The 25,595-nt window shown below is 36.9% G+C and overlaps 1 protein-coding gene and 1 pseudogene across 1 annotated transcript in view; one reads left to right on the forward strand and one right to left on the reverse strand.

Annotated features, from left to right (window-relative positions):
* Window positions 1–25,595, forward strand: part of Grid2 (glutamate ionotropic receptor delta type subunit 2) — a 1,513,832-nt gene that overhangs the window by 41,622 nt on the left and 1,446,615 nt on the right. The gene's annotated exons all lie outside the window — the stretch shown is intronic.
* LOC129681151 (U6atac minor spliceosomal RNA) lies at window positions 3,060–3,159 on the reverse strand (annotated as a pseudogene).

Genomic DNA, 25,595 nt, shown 5'->3' on the forward strand with positions numbered 1-25,595 from the left:
AGTCTCTGCACCCTCTCCCATGTGCTGCCAGGGGATGCCTCTCTAATGATGACTGAACAAGATTCCAATATATGGGTATATCTATATCTATCTGTCTGTCTATCTATCTATAAACATTATATAAATACATATATATAATGTATATATATATGTATATATATATATATGTATATATATGTATATATATATGTATATATATATATACATATATATATATATATATATATATATATATATATATATATATATATACAATTCAGCTGAGTATAACCACTGGAATCCTGTCTGGCTACAAAAGCTGGCCAGTTCAGCCTGTAACCTTCATGACTAGGAGGCTGGGACCGATGATGATAATCATGGTTCATTAATTAGACACCCATGTATAAACTGCTTTTTAAACATAAGTTTTCAGCTACTGCAATGATATTAAAACAACCTTATCTATTTTACTAATACCAAATGTTTGTTATTTATTAACTTAATACATAGGTCTAATAATGTTGCATTATTGTGGTACCAGAAGGTATTGAGAAATGAGTAAAACAGACTAAGGCACTACATACTAAAAATTGATTTTGCAAATATATCTATATGTTTGTAATGATTTATGATAAAGTATCATTAAAAAACTTAACATCAAATTAGGGAGTGAAAATCCTGAGATGTTGAATGCCTATACAGTTCAAAGTCTCTGAAAACACTGCTTTAGGTTGCTTATATGCATCAAATGTAAAATGGTGAATTCAGAGAGTTGAGCACTCTTGATAGAAAGGTTCATGTAAGACAGGACTTTTGAGTCAGTAGAAGACCTGTGTTAAGAGTTCAGTGACCTCATCAATGAATCTTTTAAGTTAAAGAATGTAGAAGCAAAATTCTTACGGTAGCATACTAGACATTTTAAGCAGATTTACATATAATTGGTGATCCTTGTTATATAGGCCTCCAGGACAGGGAATTCATTAACAAAAACTGAAAAATCAACTAAAGTGCATGTGACTCTTCTTTCATTCATGGAATTTCCTCCAAACACAGCCGTGCTGGGCAGAGTTTTCTGGAGCACAATAAAGTAAATGTATTGATTGTTACTGGAAAAGCAAAGTGTACAGATTTTCAGGCAATCTGTTCCTTGATAGATGGCTTGAAAATTTTGAAAAGTGGCAGCTGTTTCCTAACATTGTAGTGCCAGTTACTACATTATTTTTCATTCTTCTTTATATAACCTCAGATCATATAAGCATGAGGAGGAGAGGGAACCCTGTGACTTACTCACTATGTGTCACTGAGGAGGACGTGGACAAACAGTGCATGATCAAGTAGCCGTAGGAGCTGGGACACAGACAGAGGCTTCTAAACTGACTATTGGGCTGCTGACTCAGTGTTTCTTGCATTATGAAGAATTTGGGCACAACGTCATATGGGGTTATGAAAGACTGTATCCTTTTGTGTATCAAAAAGCTCAAAATTTCATTTTATATATTTTTATTTATTATTATTTTTTTTTACTTTTCCCCTTTTCCACCTAGCCTTCACTAAAAGGCCCCCATCCAACTTCTCCCATAACCCTCTCTCACTCTCACATTAATAGCCTTTTCCTTTCGTTAATATTGGGACACACACACACATCTGTATGCATATAAATATAACCTGTGAAGTTCATTTTCTATTGTTTGTGTAAATGTGGTTTCAGGGTTAACCTCTTTTATTTTAGTGGGCTCATCCCTGGGAGAGGACAATTCCTGCTCTCTGTTCTTACCTGTAGCTTTTGTCCAGGGTAGGAACATGGTGAGATTTTTGCCTCTTTCGCATTAACATGTCTATTGATATTGCCATTGTGGGTACATTTCTGTGAGATGCTGTTTCACGCCTTGATATTCTGCCTGGTTTGTACAGTCTTTCTGCATCATGTTCCTCAGTGTTCATTGACTCACTTATGCAAGAGCGGTGATGTATAATGATGAGATTTAGAATTATGATGGTCTAATGAAGTGAGAGTGTAAGGTTCTTTTAAAAGATCCATAGACCTATAAGATATGATAAACATACTGAAATCTATACAGCTAAAGAAGATAAACAAGAAAGAGGACCTGGGGTAAGATGATCAAGCCTCACTTAGAAAGACAAATGGGATGGGCATTGGATGTAGGAGAAAACAAGTAACAGGACAGGAGCCTACCATAGAGGGCCTCTGAAAGATCTTACCTAACAGTGTACCAAAGCAGATACTGATACTCATAAGCAAACCTTGGGCAGGGCGCAGGGAATCATATGAAAGAAGGGGGAGTTACTATGAAGTGGAGAAGACAGGAGCACCACAAAGGACCAAATATATCTGGGCACAGGGGTCTTATATGAGACCCCTTGGTTTCTCCAACCAAGGACCATGTATGGATATAACCTAGAACCCCTGTTCTGATGTAGCCCATGGGAGCTCAGTATCCAAGTGGGTACCCTAGTAAGGGGAACAGTGACTATTTCTGACATGAACTCAATGGCTGGCTCTTTGACACCCCCCTCCCCCCCAGGGAGGAGCAGCCCTGCTAGGCCACAGAGGAGGACTTAGCAGCCAGTCCTGAAGATACCTGATAAACCAGGGTCAGATGAAAGGGAAGGAGGTCCTCCCCTATCAGTGGACTTGGAAAGGGGCAGGGAGGAGATGAGGGTGGGATTGGGAGGGAATGAGGGAGGGGGATACAGGTGGGATACAAAGTTAATAAACTGTAACTAATATTAGAAAAATAAAATTAAATAGTGGAAAAAAATATCCATGGAGAATTAGATCTCAAAGTTGTTTTAATTTCATTCTCCTAACAGCTAAGGATGATTAACATGTTGAAATGATTGTTTTAGGATTTTTTCTTGTCTATTTTAATTCTGTTGACAACACTCTGTGTAGATAATTCAGCACCAGCACCTTCTCTTTATTTCTGGCCATTTGTTTCCTTGACTCTTTATTTTTTGAAATCTTTGTATAGTCTGGACATTAACCTCCTATCAGATTAATAGATGGTAAATATTCATTTCCCATTCTGTGAGTGTTTTTCTCTTGGTTGATTTCTTAAATACACAGAAGGTTTTAAGCTTTTTAACTGTATGTATGTTAAAAGGCCTTTTCCATCCTTGTCAAGGGGAGTGCTAACCTTCTCTTCTTTCATACAACATGGTTTTAAGCTTTTTAAAGTCTCAGTTGTTTACCTTAATCGCTGAACTGATTGAGTCTTACTTAGAAACTCCTCTCCTGCATCTCTATCTTGTTGGGTAATGCTTATGTTTTCTTCTTGTAGTTTTGTATACTTGTAGTTGTACATTTTAGACTGAGGTTTTTGATCCATGTGGATCTAATGTGTGTAAACTGACAGATGTGAGTCAATGTTTTTCCTTCTTCATGTGGACATTCAGTTTTCCAGCACCAATTGTTGAAGATGCTCTCTTTTCTTCAGTGTTTGTTTTTTTTAACTCTGTTAAATACCAGTTTTCTGTAGTTATGAGTAATCATTTTGAGTCTTCTATTTTATTCCAGTGGTATAGAGGACTGTTTTGTGTCAGCACCATATTGTTTTTACTAATACAGCTCTATAGTATTTCTTAAAGTCGGGAATTCCAGTCCCTCTAATATTATTCCTTTATAGTCAGGATTGTTTTGGCTATCCAGGGTTGTTTTGGGTTCCATAGATATAATTCAAGAAACTTTTTATTCTATTGATGTAAAGAATGTTGTGGGTATTTTTTTATTATTAGAATTGCTTTGCGTATCTGAATTGATTTTGGGAGGGTGGCCATTTTTCACAATATTAATTCTACTGACCAATGAAAGTGGGGTATCTTTTTGTTTTCTAGTATATTTCTCAATCTAATTCATCAAAAATTTGAAGTTTTAACTATTGCGGTCTTTTACCTCAATGGTTAAATTTATTAAAAGGTATTTTATTGTAATGCTAGTGTAATGAGAGTAGGTCCACTTTCTCTTTCTCAGTGAGGCTACTGTGATGTATGTATATTTATTTTGTATCCTGCCTCTTTACTAAAATTGCTCCTAGATATTACTTAGTAAAATTTTTAGGATTGCTTTTGTATAATCTATCTTCTGAAAATAAGAATAACTAGACTTCCTTCCCTACAATTAAAATTAATTTTAATTTTAATTTCCTTCTCTTGCCTTTTTCTCCAGAAAATACTTCTAGGGTGAGGGTTGGGGATAATGGACAGCCCAATTTCATTCCTGATTTTAATGCCATTGCTTTATCATTTTCTTCACGTAGGATAATGTTGGCTGTGTTTTTGTCACATATGGCATTTATTATGTAGAAGTATGTCCCCTCTAGTCTTACTCTCTTCAGGATTCTTTTATCATCATGAAAATAAGTTGGATTTTGTCAGATGTTTTTTGCGCATGTATTGAGGCATTCACATACACTTAGCTTTAGGTTTACTCACATGATTTATTATATAATGACCTAAATATGTTAAACCAACACTGAATTTCTGTGGTGAATCTTACTTGATAGTGGTGGATATGTGCTTGTATTGCTTTATTGAGGAATTTGCATGTGTGCTCATTATGAATATTGACATGTAATGTTTTGTGTTGTTGTTTTGTGTGTGTATTTTGGGTATCAAAGTCATACTGGCTTTATAGAATGAGTTTGGGGGACATACTTGTGTTTCTAGTTTTTTGTTTGTTTGTTTTTAGAATAATTTAAGAAGTAATACTTTTTGTTCTTCTTTGAAATTCTACTAGGATTTTGCTGTTGATCAACCTGGTCCTGAGCATTTTAGTCAGGAGGCTTTTTATTATTGTTTCAGTCTCCACATTTGTTATGTATCTGTTAAGGTTGTTGATCTTGGCTTAAATTTAGTGAAATAAATGAATAAAGAAATGTGTCCATTTATTTCTAATATTCCAACATAATGGAGTACAGCTTTTTAAAGTATTCCCTTGTAATGGTCTGTATTTCTTTGGTGTCTGTTTTAATTGTGAGTATAATAATTTTGATCAATTGGGCTAAGGTCCTATCAACCTTGTTAACCTTCTCAAAGAACTAGCTTTTAGAGTTATTGGTTCTTATTGCTTCCTTTCTATTTCATTATTTTCTGCTTTGATTTTTAATATTTCTTGAGTTATACTGAGTTCGGGTTTAGTATGTTCTTGTTTTTTAAAATATTGGTACAAAGAACTATAACCCTACCTATCTAAAAATCTTTTAATGTGCTCCAGAGGTGTTGTTCTGTGTTTTTATTTTCATTTAGTTCCAAAAGTATTAACCTACTTAAATGTATATTCTTAAGAAAAATGTATTTGTTGTTGATTTTAAGTTTAGTTATTTTTTTTCTGTATTTGTTTAGGTTTTTGTTGTATCTCATTAAGTCTACTTTAGAGTAGCTTCCATGTACTACTGTGTAGAATGTATCCCTCTTTCTCTCTCACTCCTCACGCCTCTCTTTCTCCTCACTCCCTGTGCCCAGATTTTTTGGGTTCTGTTGTTCTCCTTGTGGAGCTCCTATCCTCTCCTGGTCTTACTATCTCCCCCTTCTTTTATAAGATTCTCTGCACTCTGCCCAAAGTTTGGCTATAAGTCTCAGCATCTGTCTTGATACCCTGCAGGGTAGAGCCTTTCAGAGGCCCCCTGTGGTAGGCTCCTGTACTTTTCCTTTATTTGTAATAGCTGAAACTGGAAGCAATCCAGATGCCCCTCAGCTGAGGAATGGATACAGAAAGTGTGGTACAATTACACAATGGAATATAACACAGCAATAAAAAAAACAAGGAAAATATGAAATTTGCAGGCAAATGGTGGGATCTAGAAAAGATCATCCTGAGTGAGGTATCCCAGAAACAGAAAGACACACAGGGTATATACTCACTCATAAGCGGATATTAGATATATAATATAAGATGAACATACTAAAATCTGTACACCTAAGGAAGCTAATTAAGAAGGAGGACTCTGGCTAAGATGCTCAACCCCCATTCAGAAAGGCAAAGAGGACAGACATCAGAAGAGGGAGAAAACAGAGAACAGGATAAGAGCCTATCAGCTTGACCACTTAAAAGGTAGAAAGTAGATGTTAGGGAGATAATTCACTACAGTGATTACCATATCCAATGCAGACTCTAGTTCAATCTTAACACCAATGTAGACAATGTGGTACATTGTTGTACATTTGTAACTTGGTGCTGGAGTTGGAGGATGATAGAGACAAGAGGATCCATGGGGCTTTGCTGGCTAGTTAGTTTAGTTGACCTGACATGCCCAAAGTTCAGTGACTCTATCTCAAAACATAAGATAGCTGTCTACCCGAGGAAGGACAATTGATGTTGTTTTCTAGTGTCCTACATGCATTAATGCACTTGTACATGGACATCCACATACATGCATATACCCACAGACAAATGAGTAAGCACTCAGACACACACACACCATATCACACACAAATATACACAAAATAGAAAGTATTTGTAAAATAATTTCTTAGATTTTTTTGTCCCAGTTTCACTTATATTGCTTTGATAAAATACCAAAAAAAAAAAAAAAAAACAAACATAGGGAAGAAAGAGCTTCATCTCATATTACAATTCTAGGTTGTTGTCAATCATTGTAGGGAATGCAAAGCAGGAATTTCAAACAGCTGGTCACACCAAGAACAAATAAATCTGAATGCATACATTCTTGCCTGATTGTTTCATTTTCCACTCACACAGTTCAGAACACCCTGTGTAGGGAATGGTGCTACCCATAATGGGTTGGGTCTTTCTACATCAATAAATCAAGTTAAGACTATCTCTCACTGACATGCCCACAGGTAGCCTATTATTGAAAATTCCCCATTGAGACTTTCCCACCAGATTAATCAAAGTTATGTTAATTTGAGAGTAAATGTAACAAATCACCATTATGTAGTGGATTTAGAATAGTTTTTAACTCCTAGGCATACATCCAAAAGATGCTCAAGTACACAACAAGGACATTTGCTCAACCATGTTTGTAACAGTTTTATTCATAATAGCCAGAACCTGGACACAACTCAGATGTCCATCAATGGAGGAATAGATACAGAAATTGTAGTACTTTTACACAATGGAATACTACTCAGCAATTAAAAAGAAGGAAATCATGAAATTTGCAGGCAAATGGTAGGATCTAGAAAAGATCATTCTGAGTGAGCTATCCCAGAAGCAGAAAGACACACACTGTATATACTCACTTATAAATGTGTACTGGACCTAGAAGATAAGATAAACATACTGAAATATGTAAATCTAAAGAATATGAACAAGAAAAAGGACCTGGGGTAAGATGATCAATCTTCACTTAGAAAAACAAATGGGATGGACATTGGAAGTAGGAGAAAACAAGTAACAGGACAGGAGACTACCACTGAGAGTCTCTGGAAGTCTCTACCTAACAGTGTTTCAAAGCATATACTGAGACTTATAACCAAACCGTGGGCAGAGGACAGGATATCATATGAAAGAAGGGGGAGTTAGCATGACCTGGAGAAAACAGGAGTTCCACAAGGACCAAATATATCTGGGCACAGGGGTCTTTTGTGAGACTGTTTCTCCAACCAAGGACTGTGCATGGATGTAACCTAGAGCCCCTGCTCGAATGTACCCCATGGCAGCTCAGTATCCAAGTGGTTTCCTAGTAAGAGGAACAGGGACTATTTCTGACATGAACTCAATGGCTGGCTCTTTGACTCCCCACCACCCCCGAGGAAGGAACAACCCTGCTAGGCCACAGAGGAGGACTTTGCAGCCAGTCCTGAAGATACCTGATAAGCTAGGGTCAGATGGAAGGGGAGGAGGTCCTCTCCATCAGTGGACTTGGAAAGGGGCAGGGAGAAGATGAGGGAGAGAGGGAGGGTGGGATTGGGAAGGGATGAGAGAGGGGGATACAGCTGGGATACAAAGTTAATAAACTGTAACTAATATTAAAAAAACAAAAATGTAATTAAAAATAGAATAAATTTTAACTTGAAATTAACCCTACTTTTATTTTACATAGGATTGTCATCTCCATTTTTAGCAGGATTTTGTAATTGTCACACACTTATATATACTAGGTTCTTGAATGAATGTTGTTACCATGACATATATAGGAGAGTAAAACTAAAACAGTGGCCATAGGAAGGCAAACATTTCTCGATTTGAATCAGAAACCCACTCTCTCCCATTCTCTCTCTCTCTCTCTCTCTATACACACACACACACACACACACACACACACACACACACATATACATTATATTATCTCAAGTAAAAGAGTAAATTCCCATTTATACGATGAACTGATTGCCTCTGAAATCACCAACACTTTCACTGTATATCAGGGGAGTAGTGGACTTTAGTTCTTCTAGGAAGGTACTTCTTTTATTTCTTTTCTTTTTTTTTCTTTATTAAATTTGTTATTTGACATTTTATGCATGTGAGTAATGCATGTTGTTTATTCTCAGCTTTTCTCACAACCATGTAATCCCTGACTCCTTTGTACATGTTCTTTTTCCACATTCCTGTCTTTTTGTTTTATGACCCACTGGTTTTAACCAGTGTGACAATGGTTTGGGAATAATCCACTGGAGCCTGGTGTGCTCACAATTGAATATGTAACTGAAGACAGTGACTGCCCCTCTTGGAAACCCACCAATTGCTCAGCAGGAGAGTACTGAACCCCATAAACCACACCCAGATTAGGACTGACTGTTTACAAGTGTAGTGTTGTGTAAGCAACCACAGCAGCAACTTATCAGGGCATGTTGCTGTGACTTCAGCATACCTTGAGGTTAGAATTTCAGCATTCTTTCCCTACTTTTGGCTACTACGTTCTTTTCAGTTCCACTTCTGTAGTATTCTCTGATGTTAACAAAGTGTGATATAACTCAAATGTGCTGTTTTCAGTAGCTTGAGCATCATGAACCTATGTATTTTTCTCTATTCACTCACAGGGAAAACTTTTCCTATTATGTCTGAAAGTAAAATTTGTTTGTGGGTACAGACATAAGCATTGAGAAACACCAGTTTGGGAATATATCTCTTTAGCAAAACAATAGTAGTCAGGTGTTTACAAAGGTCTATAACCTCCCCATTTGCGAATTTTTGACGGTGTTTACAATACCAAGCATGAATTCCTTCCTGTGGCACAGGATTCCAATCAAATTCCCAAGTATTTCTTGCCTTTTTCAGTCATGTTTCTCTTGCACTAGAGGCCACATCTTGCCTGGGTGGTTAATTTTGCTTTGCTTAACTGCCCTATATAAATTGCTTTAAGGCCTAATAATTAGAAAACAAAAAACAAAAAACAAATGTTTCTTAGTAAGGATTATAGAATTAGTATTCATTTAGAGGTGTAAGTAATATAGTAGCGGAAATATTCATTAATTATTATGGTAACAATCAGTCTCCAGAATCTAGAAAAATAATTTTAAGTATTTATTTAAATTATGGTTCTATAATAATTGAAAGTTAATTCCACTTCATTAGGATAATGTTAGTACTTCACTCCTGTTGGACGAAGGGCAGAAAGGAGCAGAGTTAGAGGAACACAATAGCAAGGAGAGTTAACTAATATGACTATAAGTAAAATACTTCTAGAAGCAAATTTCAATAGTTTCAGGAATGATAAAATGGTTTTAAAATATTGTCTCAGATACATAAAGTTCCCAGAAACTATCATAGAAAACAGCTAAATGCTTTCTAATTGAAGGCAAATAGAGAAAATATATAATTAGAAACCTAGTACCATGTGCTTCAATCTGGAGAGTGAAGATGCTAATTACTATATTCTTAGAGCCTCTTAGATTTACACTGGTGGAGACTTAAGGGAATCCTGAAATATTAACTGATTATTTGAGGAACTATCAAGAGTTGGGTGCCTTTTTTGGTTATTTTTAGTGTCTACTGAATTGTGACATATGGGAATATTTTATGGAAGACTATCAGTGAGTAGATACATTATTGTTCGGTTGTTGATATGCAATGAGATTTCTGTTAACTTTCCAAACTACAGGTTGAGCTGTAATCTAAAATACATTTAAGGAATAAATGAATATCTACACCATGGAAAATAATACAATTACTTGTTTATATGGGTTAAACTGGTCAATGAATTTCCAATAAAAAGGCTCAAAATAGCTATTAGAAGGGGATTTATGCTATCACAGGATAGACATTATTATTTTTATAGAGTGCTCATAGTATTCATGACCAGACTGCATAAGTCGATTAGAGGTGTAATCCAGTACAGAACCATTGTTGAGCTGAAGCTATGCCTTGTTATAAGCAAATCCCATGTTCAGAAACACAAAAGTTGTAAGCGGCATTCAAGGAAGTGATTGACAAATATTAAGAAATGAGTAATAGTCTTTGCAGTGCCCCGGGGCCCTGCATTTTTCTTTCTTTTTCTTTTTGGCTTTGTTGGTCTACTTGTGTAGCTCCTGTTTCCTCTTGGACTTTAGCACCCCCCTTCTTCCATAAGACTCCCTGTGCTCTGTCCAAGGTTTGGCTGTGAGTCTCTGCATCTGTTTTGATCTCCTGCTGGTTTTGCCCGGGGGGGGGGGGCTACAGAAACTGATGCTTCAACCAAAGATCATACATAGAGAGGACCTAGACCCCCTGCTCAGATGTAGTCCCTGGATAGCACAGTCTCCATGTGGGTTCCCTAGTAAGAGAAAAAGACACAGTCTCTGAGATGAACTCCATTGCCTGGCCCTTGATCACTTTTCCCTGATGGGTCAACCTAGCCAGCCCACAAAGGAAGAGGATCCAGACAGTCCTGATAGGATTTGATAGGCTAGGGTTCCACAGCAGTGGGGAGAACTTCCCCTATCAGTGGATTGGGGGAGCATAGGGGAGGGAGGGACAGGGAGGAGATGAAGGAGGGGGCTACAGCTGGGATACAAAGTGAATTAATTGTAAATAATAAGAATAAGAATAATGATGAAAAAAGAAATGAATAATAGAAAATAAACAAATTATTTTGATATTACTTTGGAAATATAATATCAGTTTTGAAAAATTTTAAATACATTTTTAGTTAAGAAGTGTGGGTGTTTTAGTATTAATTTTTCATTGCAATGAGAACCTAGTTGGGAATATTTTGTATAATATACAGGGTAAACAAATTTTAATCTTTTCATTATAGTGTTAACATAGAAAAACAAGCAAGCAAGCATAGATGCATAATTTGATAATTTAATGTAGGCAAAGCACACTGACTGTCCCTTCGACCCCAAAGATCACCCATTTCTTCCCACCTTATTCTTATCATGTGTCTTGTGCTGAATGTTACATTCACCTTGCATTTTCTCTACTTCCGTTATGTCTGTATTATAAGTATATGTTGTTTGACAATTTTTTCTTGTAGGAAGATGTAACAACACACATCTACTTGTCCTAGATAGAAATCCCATGCCATGACAAAGTACAGATAACATCAGCATTCAATTCAATGAACCAATTGTTTTATTAGTGTTACAAACAGGAATATGGGTGAGGAGTTACTTACAGAGCAGAAATAACTCAATGACAACTCATATCTGCGTGGGTAAGAGCCCACAAAGAAGGAAACCTGGAGCGCACACTGCCCAGATTCCAGGTAGTTCAGCAGGTTAGAGAGTGTCCTTTCCACGTGACTCTGCTCTAAACTTCTTCCAGGTAGCTAGGCCTGCTTCCTGCTTCTGCAGAGCAGCTGGTCTAGCCTCAGAGTCTTCTTGGCACCTTGGCTTCTTTCCATCTGAGGGAGACTCTCAGTTTTCATCACTTACTGTGGAAGGAAGAGACCTCGTGAATATGGTCCAGGGACTTCCTGAAGCTATTTTAAGTTGTTTAGCTGCTTTCCAGAAGTTCAAAAGTAAGAAGATAATTAAGTCAAAAATAAGCAAGATCTAAAACAGCATGGAAAGTTTCCATCCATTCCTATCAATTGCTTCCTCTACAGTCAAGGTTGAGTAGAAAGCATGGCTCGCAGGTGCTAACTTAATTAGCTCACTTCAATCTTTAGTCATTCTCTCTGAGTCATTATGTTTCTATAACCTGGAGCTTTTCTTGGGAGCCTCCCTACATTTCTCCCCACCTGATAAACTCAGTCGGCCTGTCTTTATATGCTCAGACCTACGTAGGGACAGAGATGAATGACGTAACAAAAGACACAAAAAGGGAAGAAAACCTCAAAATTCTGATTGCTTCCCTGACATGGTATTGAGTTTTCTCCCAAGTTGAAACGTTTCATCTTTCAGGGAAGTTCCTTAAACAGGAAGGTAAAGAACCTAAAAAAGCTTCAGGAAGTCCAAAAAACTGATTGGATTCACTGTCCTTTTCCTTCTTCACCTGCTGGCTCCAAATGATCAGGGACCCTAGGGTTGGCATGTTGGTTATGGCCTCCCGATTCACCATATCTGGTTGTTGGCATGTTGCTGACTAAATAAACCATCTCCATCTCTATCATAACCTTTACTGGAGGGAAATGTGTATTCCTTAGTCTGAGGGAATTATCTACTCCTGGGACAGACTTAATGGACTTTACCTGTATTCTGTCTTCTGCGAACTGCTCCTCAGGCAGAGCTGCTTAGTACATAATTTGGCTTTTTATCAGATTTTTCCTTAGGAACTCCTGCTTGACACAAATGTTGCCCCACCTGTCTTCCAGTAACACTTTGTCTGCGTTACCTTTTAACTGTCTTCTCTTGGTTGCTCTTCTTCTTCTTTCTCCTCCACTTCCTCCTCTTCCTACCTCTCCTCCTCCTTCTTTGCTCCTCTTCTTCCTTCTTCTTTTGCTTCTTCTTTTTTCCTCTAAATCTTTAACTATTTTCAGGGCATCTCCATATTTATGCAAGCCCTACTCATCAAGCAGGCATGCCACCTTTTACCACATAGATGAAGACTGGCATCTTGGGATTTCTCTGGTAGACATCCATGATGCTGATGAATTGGCCTTAGTTGCATGTGTCACAACTCAAAGCTGCAGCTTCTTAGTCATGGCACTATACAGGAGAGGACAACTCTCCTGTATCAGATTTCCTCCAGGATTCTCAGGCCATCATATGACTCGTTACCCATAGCTCAGACCATGTGTTCACTACTTCTCAGCTCATCTTTGGTTTTGTCATGTTCCTGTTCAGGTGCCAATTTTGTTGTGTGACAAAACATTTCCTGGGGAGACACAACACACATATCTAGTCACCCCAGATTGGGGTGTCACGACAGATCAATATCCAGATACCACCTAACTCCAATTAGGTGTTCTATTGGGGTTACCTACAGAAAAATGGGTATGGATTTACTTAGGAGAAAAGAAGTGACTCAAAGACAACTACATCACGCAGACCACTCTACTTCAGGCGAAGCTAACAGGGTGGGCCCCAGGAGCACACAAACAGGTTAAAGAGTGTCCTTTCAGGTGCTTGCCTTGGTCTAAACTTCCTCCTCCAGGCAGCACAGCTTCTGCTTCTCCTAGGCAGCTGGTCTTGGCTGAGAATCTTTCTTTGCATCTTGGCTATGTTGTGTCCTTTCTTGCTTTATGGTTAGAGTAATTTTTAAAAAATAATGTTACCTGTTATCAGAGTGGGTTTGTTTATATGCCAGGGCTTATACATGATAAAATTATGACACCAAGCCAATTTAATGTGACTCTATGACAAATATAAGCTTGGGAAAGTTACCATTGTTTCTTTTATTTTTTATTAATTCTGTCAGACACCATTAGTAAGTTACTCTTCATCCCTGGACTCAGTGGGTTAAGACTTTTTAAATTTGATTTTGAATAGAAAATATGAGATATGGAAGAAGATATGTTGAGGAGGTCCTGGTGGAGTAGGGAGGGGATAGATATGATCAAGGTACATTAGATACCGTTTAGAACATAAAAAATATAGAAAAACATTGTTTAAAATATTATCTGAATAATACTAGGCTGAATATGCAGAAATATTTCTACAAACAGGATTTGGCAGCAAATTGAAATATAACTGAAACCTGTGAATATTATAATATTCTCTTGGGTCTCTGGAGATTATATATCTCTATTTTGTGTATTTCAAATTTTCTGCAAGATTCTGATTCTGATTTCTGCCATTTGAAATTCACAGTTTTGCTGCCGTATGTAAAACCTTGGTCTTTAACTGCAGGAAATTGAGGAAAGTTTGATTATGTTTTTTCAAAGCCTACGTGGTGTTTCAAGTTACTTCATTAATAATATTTTGAAAGCTAGATTAAATTTTTATTCTTGGGTTAAATGTTTTTATTTTTGACAGAGGTTACTTCTGTTTAGCTGGATTAATTCATTTCTTAACCATCATATTTTGTAAAACTTACAACTTTAAGTAGCAAAATTTTGCATGATATATCTGAGGAAGGAATCCACCCTCAGTTTTACCATATTCTCTTGTTCTGAAATTGTGACTGGAATAAATATATATGTATATTGCTCTTTTTTTATTAAAGTGCTAAATTTTAAAGGCACAACAAATTGTTCTTTGCCTTTGCTATGAATTTAATAACCTAAACTATATGTAGTTATATGAATAATATAAAATCTAAAAGATTAGATTTTGGGAAACCATATTTTAATTATACATAATTTTACTAGTTTATATACTCCCAGTTTATTAAAGCCATTCTACCTTCTTAGTTATGAGGCACCCAATCTAAAATATGCATATTACACAGAGATGTTATATATATGTATTAGTAGTTGGATAAAGATATGTGCTATATACTTTTGTATAAATGTTACATTTGCTGATAGATACATTCACGGATGCTGAGATGTATATGAACAAGTATTTCCTGGCCTCCACAACTGCTGGGTGTGTATTAGTATTCAATAAACTTTAGTTAGATCTATGATGCCTGTATTAGTAGAAGTGATACCTATTTTGTTTCCTGTGATTACTCTCTACAACAGTTTATGTAGAGTCTACACTGTATTCAGGTTTACTTTAAAATAAGCTAGAGATTTAAATTAGATGGGGTAATGTGTACAAATTCTGTGTAAATGCTCTCCATTTTGTGTACATTTTATGTGCATCTGTGGATCTTGGTACCTGTGAGCATTCTGAGAACAAACCCCTCCAGAACCAGCTGATGACAGCCTTCACAGACCTACATGTGTCTGCAGGCATAATATAAAACACCCTGACTACAGAACTGTGCTATGTCACTAGGCTTTGTATACTTCAGAGATATTGTTTCTATAGTAACTAATGCATTGGTAAAATCAAAACTCAAAGGCTTCAAATTGTACAAAAAGCCAGTAAAAAGCACATGCTTAAATCATGAGCTAGCGTTTGTCTCTGGTCATGCATTTTGCAAGTGGATAAAGTAGTATGAAATTACTACAGGGTAACAAAAACATGAACTAGGCAAGGTTGAATCATCATGTGCTTACCTCTAGGCAGCAAAGTAATTATCATATCATTAAGGCTTTCAGAAATTCACATACCCAAATACATAAAAAACCATTTATCCTGGGTACACAGCATTCTGTCTGCCTGTTTTAGGTGCGCTCGCTGTGTGAGAGGGCGCTGCTGTTGGACCGAGGAGCTTCACGGATGTTGGCTTGAGTGTCTGCTCTAAAATGAGTCTTAAAAATTTATGTTGAAGAAAATTGTATTCGTGTTTGCAATTTAAATTTTAAATGAATTATTCCTCATAAAAGCAGTAAGTGCCTAGGGACCAAGCCAATTTGCAGTTATTTTGTGATGATTTTCATTCAGGAAAAAATCAGGGAAAAAAATCAGATCATAAATGTTGGAAATCTTCAGTTTTTAAACTATATTTTAACTAAAATTAAGTTTACCAATAATAGAAAGCTTATAGAAATAAAATAAATGTGAATAAACAGAAATTCAAGTTCTTTTGAAAATTAAATTAAAAAACAGGTAATTTCTGCTTTGAACTTTCCCAGCTCAGTTATCAGCTTTCCAAAATACTTTCATTCTTGTTTGACAAAAAACCATGTGTAAATGTTAATAGGTATCATTGAGACACATGCTTTTGTAATGGACATCACTGTATTAATAATTAGTAAATAAAGTTGCTATTACCATTTCCTATTCTTAGGTAAATAGATATATAATAGAAATTCTGTCTGTTTAATAAAACAGGAAAAGTTGGGTTTTTTTCCTCTAAAAAAGCATGCTTATAATACAGTTAAAAACAACTCTTTCTCAATATTTAAATTTCTATAACAGTATTTTTAAAGTTTGACGCTTTTAATACATCTTAAAATATACTTTTATCAAGCTGTGGGCAGATGGCAATAGTGGAGAACTCCTCATTTTAGTGGACTAGTGGAAGGGGATGAGGGGAAGAAGGACGGAGAGTGGGACTGGGGGAGTTGAGGGAGGAGTCTTCAACCAGGATATATAATGAATAAGTTGTGAAGAAAAAAATAAAAATTAAACTATTTTAAATAAATATATATATATAATTTTATTCAGCAATTCTATATGGAACATGTCTTAGGAACACAATTTTTCAGGCTCTAAGAAATGAGAATTGATTCATGAAGATAGGCCTGGAGATAAACTGTTCCTGAGTATCTCTGAAAGTTGACACTTTCTAAGGTATATAAAGAAATGATAGATGGAGGGGCATGTGATGTACAGAGGAACTGCAGTTTTAAAGGGCATTTGTGATTGGTCATAACCAAAAGAAGGAGTCTCCATGTGGGGAGAGAAAGGGAGGCTTGTTCAGGAAGGGTAAGTGGTCTGTCCTGAATATACTCTGTAGAGTAATCCATGGGAGTCTATGAAAACTGAGACCTTTGGCCTTAGGGGAGAACCATGCCATCACTGTATCTTTATTGTACATAATTGGTTTGTTTTGCAGTGTTGAACGTGCACATCTATTAATTGATGGAAGGAGGGTTTAACAATGGAAAATACTGGGGAAAAGTATGAATAGCTCATATACATATACTAAAGTCCTGAGAGTTAATGGGCTTTCTTGGGTGGAAAATAAAAAGAACAGAAATTTTGGGGGAATATCAATATTTTAGGAGTTTTTTGAAGTTAGAAGAACTAGGGAAGATGAAATGGAAATAAGTCTTGGTGATATTGAAATAGACACTTATGTGATATTTAATAATTGATATATTTTGAATAGATTACACATGACTTGTGCCTGAAATTATAACTTCAGTATCAATTGCTAGAGTTTTAGGAATATTTTTCTACTATTCTCCTTTCTTACTACTCAATTTGTTTCAATTTCAACAACAAAAAAATACGGTAGATTTTATTACAGGAGAAACCTTTTCATTTTAAGAGTTGAAAAGTTATACATAATAGAATAATATATTTTACATCTGTATCTTTTGATATGCCAAAATAATTGTAATTACATGATTCTGTAAAGATACCATTTGCCTAAATATGCAGTGTGTGTGTTTGTGTGTGTGTGTCTGTGTATTTGTGTGTGTTACTGAAACCACGATATGTTTAAAAAATATGTTGGTAAAAATGCTTAATGTCTTTGTGGAAGAGGAGACAAGAAACATGAATTTCTAATTAATTTGTCTTATCTATTGCTAATCAGATAAATTGTGTAGTCTTTCATTGTCCTTGATTATTATTTTTGTTTTTGAACAATTCATGGTCTCTCCAACCAACAACGTCCTTGGGTTCTTGCTGTTTATTTTCTTTCTGAATCAAGCTTCTTTGGAGTGGTCAGTTGCAAAGTTCATGACACCTCTACACTGATTTGAAATAAAGAGCAATAGCTGTAAACTTAGCAAGAGCTTGAAAGTGCCATTCGAGTGCCACACTTATTGATAGCTTGACTTTTAGCAAATTCCTCGATTTATTTGAGCTTGAACATCATTCCCATCTGTAAATCTGATATTTAGAGTTATGGGATTGACACGGAACCGTCATGTGTGGGAAAAGCACAGCAGGATGCCTGGCAGTTTGTGGTCATTTATTCTGGTTCCTCCTATTCTTCTTCCCCGCCTTTCAGATGCTGGGGCACGCCAGTGGAGCGAAGGCCTTGAATGCTATGGAATGTGTTCTAGCTCTTCATCAGAGGCTGCTGAGGGACAGTTAGGGTGTTGTCCCTGGGAAGGAAGCTTCCTGCCACTGAAATGCCACACCTGCTCTGCTTGCTTAGCAGGCCAGCATGGTCCGACTAGTTGCCAACTCAATGAAAGGCTTTAAAAACTTGCCAAAACATTTTATCCTAGGCATTTCCCTTAGGCTTCTAATTGCAAGTGACTTTTTAAATGTGTGACCTTTGATATTGACTATTTCTGGAGAAAATCTTTATAAAAGGCTACCAGAGGCAGCAGTCCTGTGATGCTAAATCCCTTACCGGGCAGAGAATTCTCATCTATCTGAATTGTATTTCTTTGTAAACTACCTTTAATGGTCTGGTTTGGGAAGCCTAATCTTTCTCTGGAGATAAGAAAGAAATTCTGTGCACACAGCAAGTATTTTAAGACAGGAAGAGGGAAAGAAGAAAGATTTAATTAAACCAGAGTTTCACCTGGTCTTTTCCTACTGTTATTTATAAGTAATGTTGCCTTTAGACTTGTACATCTAGAGCTCCATAATTTTCACCCTGAGTCGTTTCCTGTTTCAATTGTGCATTAAAGCAAAGGCTCATACTGCTGAATTTGCCTCATGCCCTCTGTCACTACCATGTTGTCTCTATAAATTCATTTTTATCTCTCTAGTATCCATTCAATACGCTGCCATGACTGATTTGTAATTTCACAAGTTCATATGAAACTACAGACATAAATAAAACCTATCCATTGCCATGTCAGATGCTGGGCATGCAATAATGACTAGGATGTGGCTTTTTCTCTGAAAAAGGTCAGAATCTGATAGAAACACTTGCATACTTCTAGAAGAATATTGCAACAAGACACACGTGAAAACAGAGCAGTAGTTAGCAGTCTTCCAAATCTGGTCATCTAGGTCGGACTCCTTATGTTCAGTGTTATTCTAGCGGTATCTTACAGGATGGAAGGGATTTAGAAGATGGAAGAAGAGCGGGGTACGAAAAGAAACACCAATATGGAAAAACATTCTTTACCCTGGGATATCTTGGGATAGAGCCTTGGTTTCCAGAAGAATCTCCTGAAATCTTACCAAAAGAGATCTCCACTGGGAACATTTTTGGAATTTGTTCTTCCTGACCTACTGGTCAGTCTTTTTATTGCAGTTAAACTGTTAGCCATTAGGGCTGGAAAGCTGGCTCAGCAGTTAAAAGCACTGTCGACCCAGCTTTAATTTTATCTATGAGACCCAATGGTAGAACAAGAAAGCCAACTCCCATGCTTTGTCCTCAGACTTCCCCATGAGCTTTGGGGCACATGCCTGCATCCACGAACTTATGCACACGTATGTACACGCGTGCATGCACATAGACAATTAATATATAGGTAATTGGCTTATATATATATTTCTACTTTGAATTGTCAAATTGAGTGACAGCTACACATTGAGTGATAACTGCACAAGAATGACAATGGAGTGGCAAATTTATTTAGGGTAACAAGAATTTTGTAGTCTTTAATTAAAAAAAAAAACCATTGATAGCCACATCCTATGATTATGTTTATTGCTCATGGTGTTCAAAGACTGTCCTTGTAATGGTTGTCTGTGTCTTAACTTCCAACTCTAACACTTAGAAGCTAATGTCTTAATGTCCTGTGTCTGTGAAGAGACATCAAGAACAAGGCAGTGTTTATAATGTTTAATTGGGCTTGCCTGCAGTTTCAGAGGTTTATTCCATTATCATTGTGATGGGAACATGGTGGGGAAGTAGCTGAGAGTTCTACATATGGACCCACAGGTAGCGGGAAGGAAGGACAATGTGCCTGGATGGTCTTGTGAAACCTGAAAGCCCAAGTGATGTACTTCTTTCAACAAGGCTACCCTTCTTTTTTTTTTTTTTAGAGTTTTTTTTTCTTTCTTTTTTTTATATTAATCACAGGCTATTTACTTTGTATCCCAGCGGTATCCCCCTCCCTCATTCCTTCCCAATCCTACCCACCAGCCTTCATCTCCTTCCTGCCCCTTTCCAAGTCCACTGATAGGGGAGGACCTCCTTCCCTTCAGTCTGACCCTAGATTATCAGGTAACTTCAGGACTGGCTGCAATGTCCTAGCAAGGCTGATCCTCCCTAGGGTGGAGGGGGGGGGGTCGAAGAGCTCGCCATTGAGTTCATGTCAGAAATAGTCCCTGTTTCCTTTACTAGAGAACCCACTTGGATACTGAGCTACCATGGGCTGTAGCAGCTTTATTTGTAATAGCCAGCACCTGGAAACAATACAGATGTCCCTCAGTTGAGGAATGGAAACAGAAATTGTGGTACATTAACACAATGGAATACTACTTAGCAATTAAAAACAAAGAAATCATGAAATTTGCAGGTAAATGGTGGGACCTAGAAACAATCATCCTGAGTGAGGTATCCCAAAAGTAGAAAGACACACATGGTATATACTCACTTATATAGACCTATAAGAAAGGATAAATATACTGAAACCTATACACCTAAAGAAGACAAACAGGAAAGAGGACCCAGGGTAAAATGTCACTTAGAAAGACAAATGGGATGGACATTGGAGGTAGGAGAAAACAAGTAACAGGACAGAAGTCTAACACAGAGGGCCTCTGAAAGACTCTACCTAGCAGTGTATCAAAGCAGATATTAAGACTCATAACCAAACCTTCGGCGGAATGCAGGGAATCATATGCAAGAAGGGGGTATTACTATGACCTGGAGAGGACATGAACTCCACAAGGACCAAATATATCAGGACACAGGCGTCTTTCATGAGGCCGTTTCTCCAACCAAGGACCATGTATGGATATGACCTAGAACCCCTGCCCGGATGTAACCCAAGGCTACCCTTCTTAATCCTTCTCAAATAGTACCACTCTCTGATGACTAAGCATTCAATTATATGAGCCTATGGGAGTCATTCTTATTCAAACCTCCACAGCTTGTTGCTAAGATTTCTAAAGTGATTTTACTCACCATAAATTCATTAAATTCATTCTGTATTTGATAAGATCAGATGACTTTTATAAAATGCAAAGATAACTTTAAAGGTCTGATTTAGATTTTTACATTAACTAATAGGTCATTCTGTCTTTAAGGTCATTCTATATATGTTTGGTAAACTCTAAATGGAACTTCAAGCAATTTCTGAAATAAAAATTGAATTAATAAAATTAATTGAAGATTTTATTTATATATAAAATATTTTTAAATTCATAAATCATTTTGGAAACCCTTATGTATTTGGAACATAAAAAACATATTTGAGAATTTATTTGTCCTCATATTATTGTAACTATTGTGGAAGCTAAGGGCCCCATACTCTGAAGATATATCTGCATGGCCACTTATAAGGAACTCAGGATTTCTATAGCTAAATCTGGCTGAACAATCACAGAAGAAGTAGGTGTGATGAGGAAGGTTGGAAATACTGTGAAGCTTAACAGTAAGGCAATAATGTCAGCCTTGCAAATGACTTCATTGCTGGTGTGTTGGCGTGAATGGAAGACAGCACAGACTTTATGTCCTGACCTGGGTGTCTGGCTCCACTACGCACCAAGGAACATACAACTGTAATGTTCTGTGTGGACATTTGCCTTTTAATGTAGCTCCCTATTTTCATGCTATGGATTAGAGACGTGGCAGGGATTAAAATACATGACATGCTGTTATCTATGCTCATTGACATGGGTTGAGAGGAAAAAACCACAAGTCTTTGTATTTCTCATTAAAACTCCCATAAAAACATATGAGCTGAGACACTTAGCGAATGGAATTGACTGAACAGCACACTCAGAATAATCTGTTGGAATGAATGATGTTCTCTTCACAGCAGTTGTTCTCAGAGCCAAGCACAGCCACCCAGCTATTGCTCCACCATTTATCTTCAGATTCTGTGGGATGTACTCTGAAGAACTCTCGGCACTGGTGACTCTTCAGACAGCCAGTTGTGTATTTGCCATTAGCAGAAGAGAGGGTGTGCCAATTTTGCTGAATTAAGTAGGTTATCAAATCAGGAAGTTAGGTTACTTGCCAAAAAGCAAAGTAGATTACAAAAGAATGAAACATTATTTTTTCCTATGTTTTGTAGACTGACATTATTAAAAAACATTTCTAAATGTAAGTTTATTTAGAAATACTGATATGTATGCACATACATACATTTACCTCTTTAATATATATTCAAGAGTTAATTGAATGAACTTATTTGGAGATATTTATATATAAATCTTGTTTTTCATTTTAAATTGAGTCACATCCACTGTTTTATGGGTTTGTTGTTAAGCAGCATTGAACATATTTTAAAACCTCATTTCATGTGGGCAGCATAGAGGAGGGAGTATGAGGGAAACTAACACTAAAGACTTTTGAAATTCCATATAAACATCTACTATTGTAGTGACATGATAAAATACATACACATACATACACAGACACAATTAGAAAAGGGGATAAAATGGACTCAGCCCATAACAGGAAGATAGTGCCTTCCTAGAAATGACTGGCTAGCAAAGAAAGAATCCAGGTCCAGATGTGGTTTTCCTCAGTTCAAGTTGTTGGGCATGAGGTCCCATATAGCCCAAATATTACAATCTGCCGTTACTCCTGGTTACCTTTTAGAACCAACAGTAACGGCCCTATTCCTGAAAACACCGCTTTCCTGAGGCATGAGACACGGAAAAGCTACTCAACCCAGAAGCTTCATTCCTGCTGGATAAATTTTATAGCACCCAAAAGTTTTGTGTATACTCTAAGGGACAGAAATCACCAACAGTCTTAGCAAACTGTGGATACTGTCAATTACAATAACAACTAGCTTGGCAAGATAAGGCTCCTGGTACCGTAGTGTCACGAATGTTATAGAAGTAACAAACCACTTTCCAATTATATTTGTAGCCTTCTCTTCAAGATGGAGCACAGTACTGTTTGCAGGACCCCAAACCCATGGCTGGCTAAGATAATAGGGGCAAACGTAACACTATTTTCCTGCTAAATTGACACAGTAATGTGCTGTTTCTTAAGTCTGATCTTTATACTTAGAGATTTCTGAAACTCTTGGGCCTCACCAAAGTAGCTTCTTTTTGAAGTAGATGATTAATACAGAAACAAAAAACCAGACTACTTACAGAGATGGTGAGACTGTGGAATGCTCAGTCTGAAATGGGACACCTATATCAACCTCCTGTCCTCAAAGCTCAGGGATCATTACAAAAGATGAGAGACAGAACGAGTGATGCTTGTGAAAACAAAACCAAAAACAGTATTTTCAGAACACAACAGTGCAGTTGCTCATAGCAAAGCCTAATTCTTAAATTCCCAAGGCTGTGCTAACCAAGTCAGTCAAAATTCTAGTGTAGGTCGAGGAGGGATTTATGAAGCTATTAGAAAGAAGAGGGAAGGAGGGTGGGATTGGGAAGGGACTACAGCTGAGATACAAAGTGAATAAATTGTAACAAATGAAAAAAATTTAAACAAATGAAAGGGAAAAAAGTCAATATGTTCATTAGAAGCCATAATTAAAAAAATGGAGAAATTGTTAAAAAAAAAACATCAAAAAGAAAACTGCTGGCTGCTGGCCAAGAATCAGTCATGTTTCATCATGGATGTGGGTCCTGAAATGTTACCCATGTACCAGCAGACAGTCCACACTTATTAATGTAGACATATATATCATGGAGATTTGATGACAATAGATTTACATAATATTATATGTGACATATGTTATTTAATTTTTGTACATATGAAAGTTCTCAGTCAGCAGCCAAACCCTCTGTTTATACCCAAGGTTTGTGATCAACTTGAATATGGTGTTTGTCATATTGCTTCTACAGAAGACAGGACGAACAATTCAGTGGAGGTGGACACTGAATGGCAATTACTTATTATCACATTTTCCCATCAACAGGTGATTGTCTCTAATAGGAAATTACTCCTAAGAACCTGTTACTCCAATTGTGTCCTCAAACACTCTATATCACCTTGTTTTCTGGTCATGTTGGGTGTTAGGTACCACTCATACCTCGGTGGAATTCATAGAGATAATTGTTTTTTTATGCATCAAATCTGTCAAAGAAAAATTTCACGTATTATCACGTAAGGAAATGAGAAGGAATTGTGTCCTTCTCACTGTCCATATGGTTGCACACAATCGATTTTCTTTTCTATAGGATTTCTACATTAAGCACACTCCAAGTTGGGCAGGAATTTATACTTGAAATTTTTCTTTTTTCCCTCAGAATTAATATCTGGATGAGTTTTTTTTCCTCTATATATTTTTAATAAATACTTTCAATTCAATTATACATATCATAATTCTGTCTATATGTTCACATGTATAGAGCATAGTGGATTTTTCATATGTGCACATTGGAGGTGGTTTAGAATATACAATCTGTGCCTTTCTCTTAACAATTAATGCTACATTCTTAATAAACTCTTGATCCTTACGTTCTTTCAATCATTAGTCTTTCTCAACTTTGTATTCAAGACTGTGATTGTATAATTCTTAGTTGAAGCATGCATTTATTTTGTAATATATACATATTTTATAATTACTGTTTATAAAGATGGGCTATTCTACTTACATTTGCCAGTAACATACTGCTAAAAATATCACAATAACTTAGATACTTTGAATAAAATTGATGTTTGAAGGAAAAAAAATTCTGTCAAAGAAGATACTCTCTTAATCAAGGCTCTACTGATGTGAAGAGACACCATGGGCAAGGTAATTCTTATAAAAGGCAGCATGGCAGAATGCAGACCGACTGAGAAGTAGCTGAGGGTTCTGCCTCCTGATGCACAGGCAGGGTGGGGTGACACTGCGCCTGGGGAAATCCCAAAGCCTACTCCGAGTGACACATGTCCTCACTCCTCCTTACCCTCCTAACCCTTCCAGAGAGTGCCACTCCCTGGTGACTAAGCATTCACAAATATGAAGGCCATTTTTATGCAAACTACCCTAGGTACCCCTACCTATCTGACCAGATTTGTTTTTCATGCCAGGGTACATGCCTGGAATCATAATCATGTGTGGACAGACAAGGGATCATTCGTTTTCAAAAGATTCCTCAGAAATGAAGTGATGATTGAGCTGAAATTTTGAGAACCAGAAGTAGTCTTTCTTTAAGCAACTGGAGGAGGAATGAGGGACAGATTTTATCTGTGTCAAGAAAGGTTTTAGATTGAAATGTGACAGCAACAGTTTCAATGTAGAGGCATAGAGTAAATATTTCAGTTACTACTGTCCACAGGACAAGATTCAGAATCACCTAGGAGATACACATCTAGGACCACATGTGAAGGACTATCTAAATTAGGTAAATCGATGTGGGAAGACCTACCTTAAACGTCACACCATTCCAAGAGCAGAGTTCCTGGGCTGAATGAGGAAGAGAAGTATTTTTGAGCATGATAATTAATATTTTTCTACTTCCTGACTGCACTAGCAAAGTGACCAGATGTCTCAAGCTCCTGTAGCCATGACTTCATTGCCATCATAGCCTGTGCACTAAAATTTTGATCCAAAAGAAAATTACTCATCCTTCCTTCCTTCCTTCCTTCCTTCCTTCCTTCCTTCCTTCCTTCC

The sequence above is a fragment of the Psammomys obesus genome, unplaced genomic scaffold (genome assembly GCF_907164565.1).
Source record: "Psammomys obesus unplaced genomic scaffold, mPsaObe1.curated_primary_1811, whole genome shotgun sequence".
NCBI classification, from domain to species: Eukaryota; Metazoa; Chordata; class Mammalia; order Rodentia; family Muridae; genus Psammomys; species Psammomys obesus.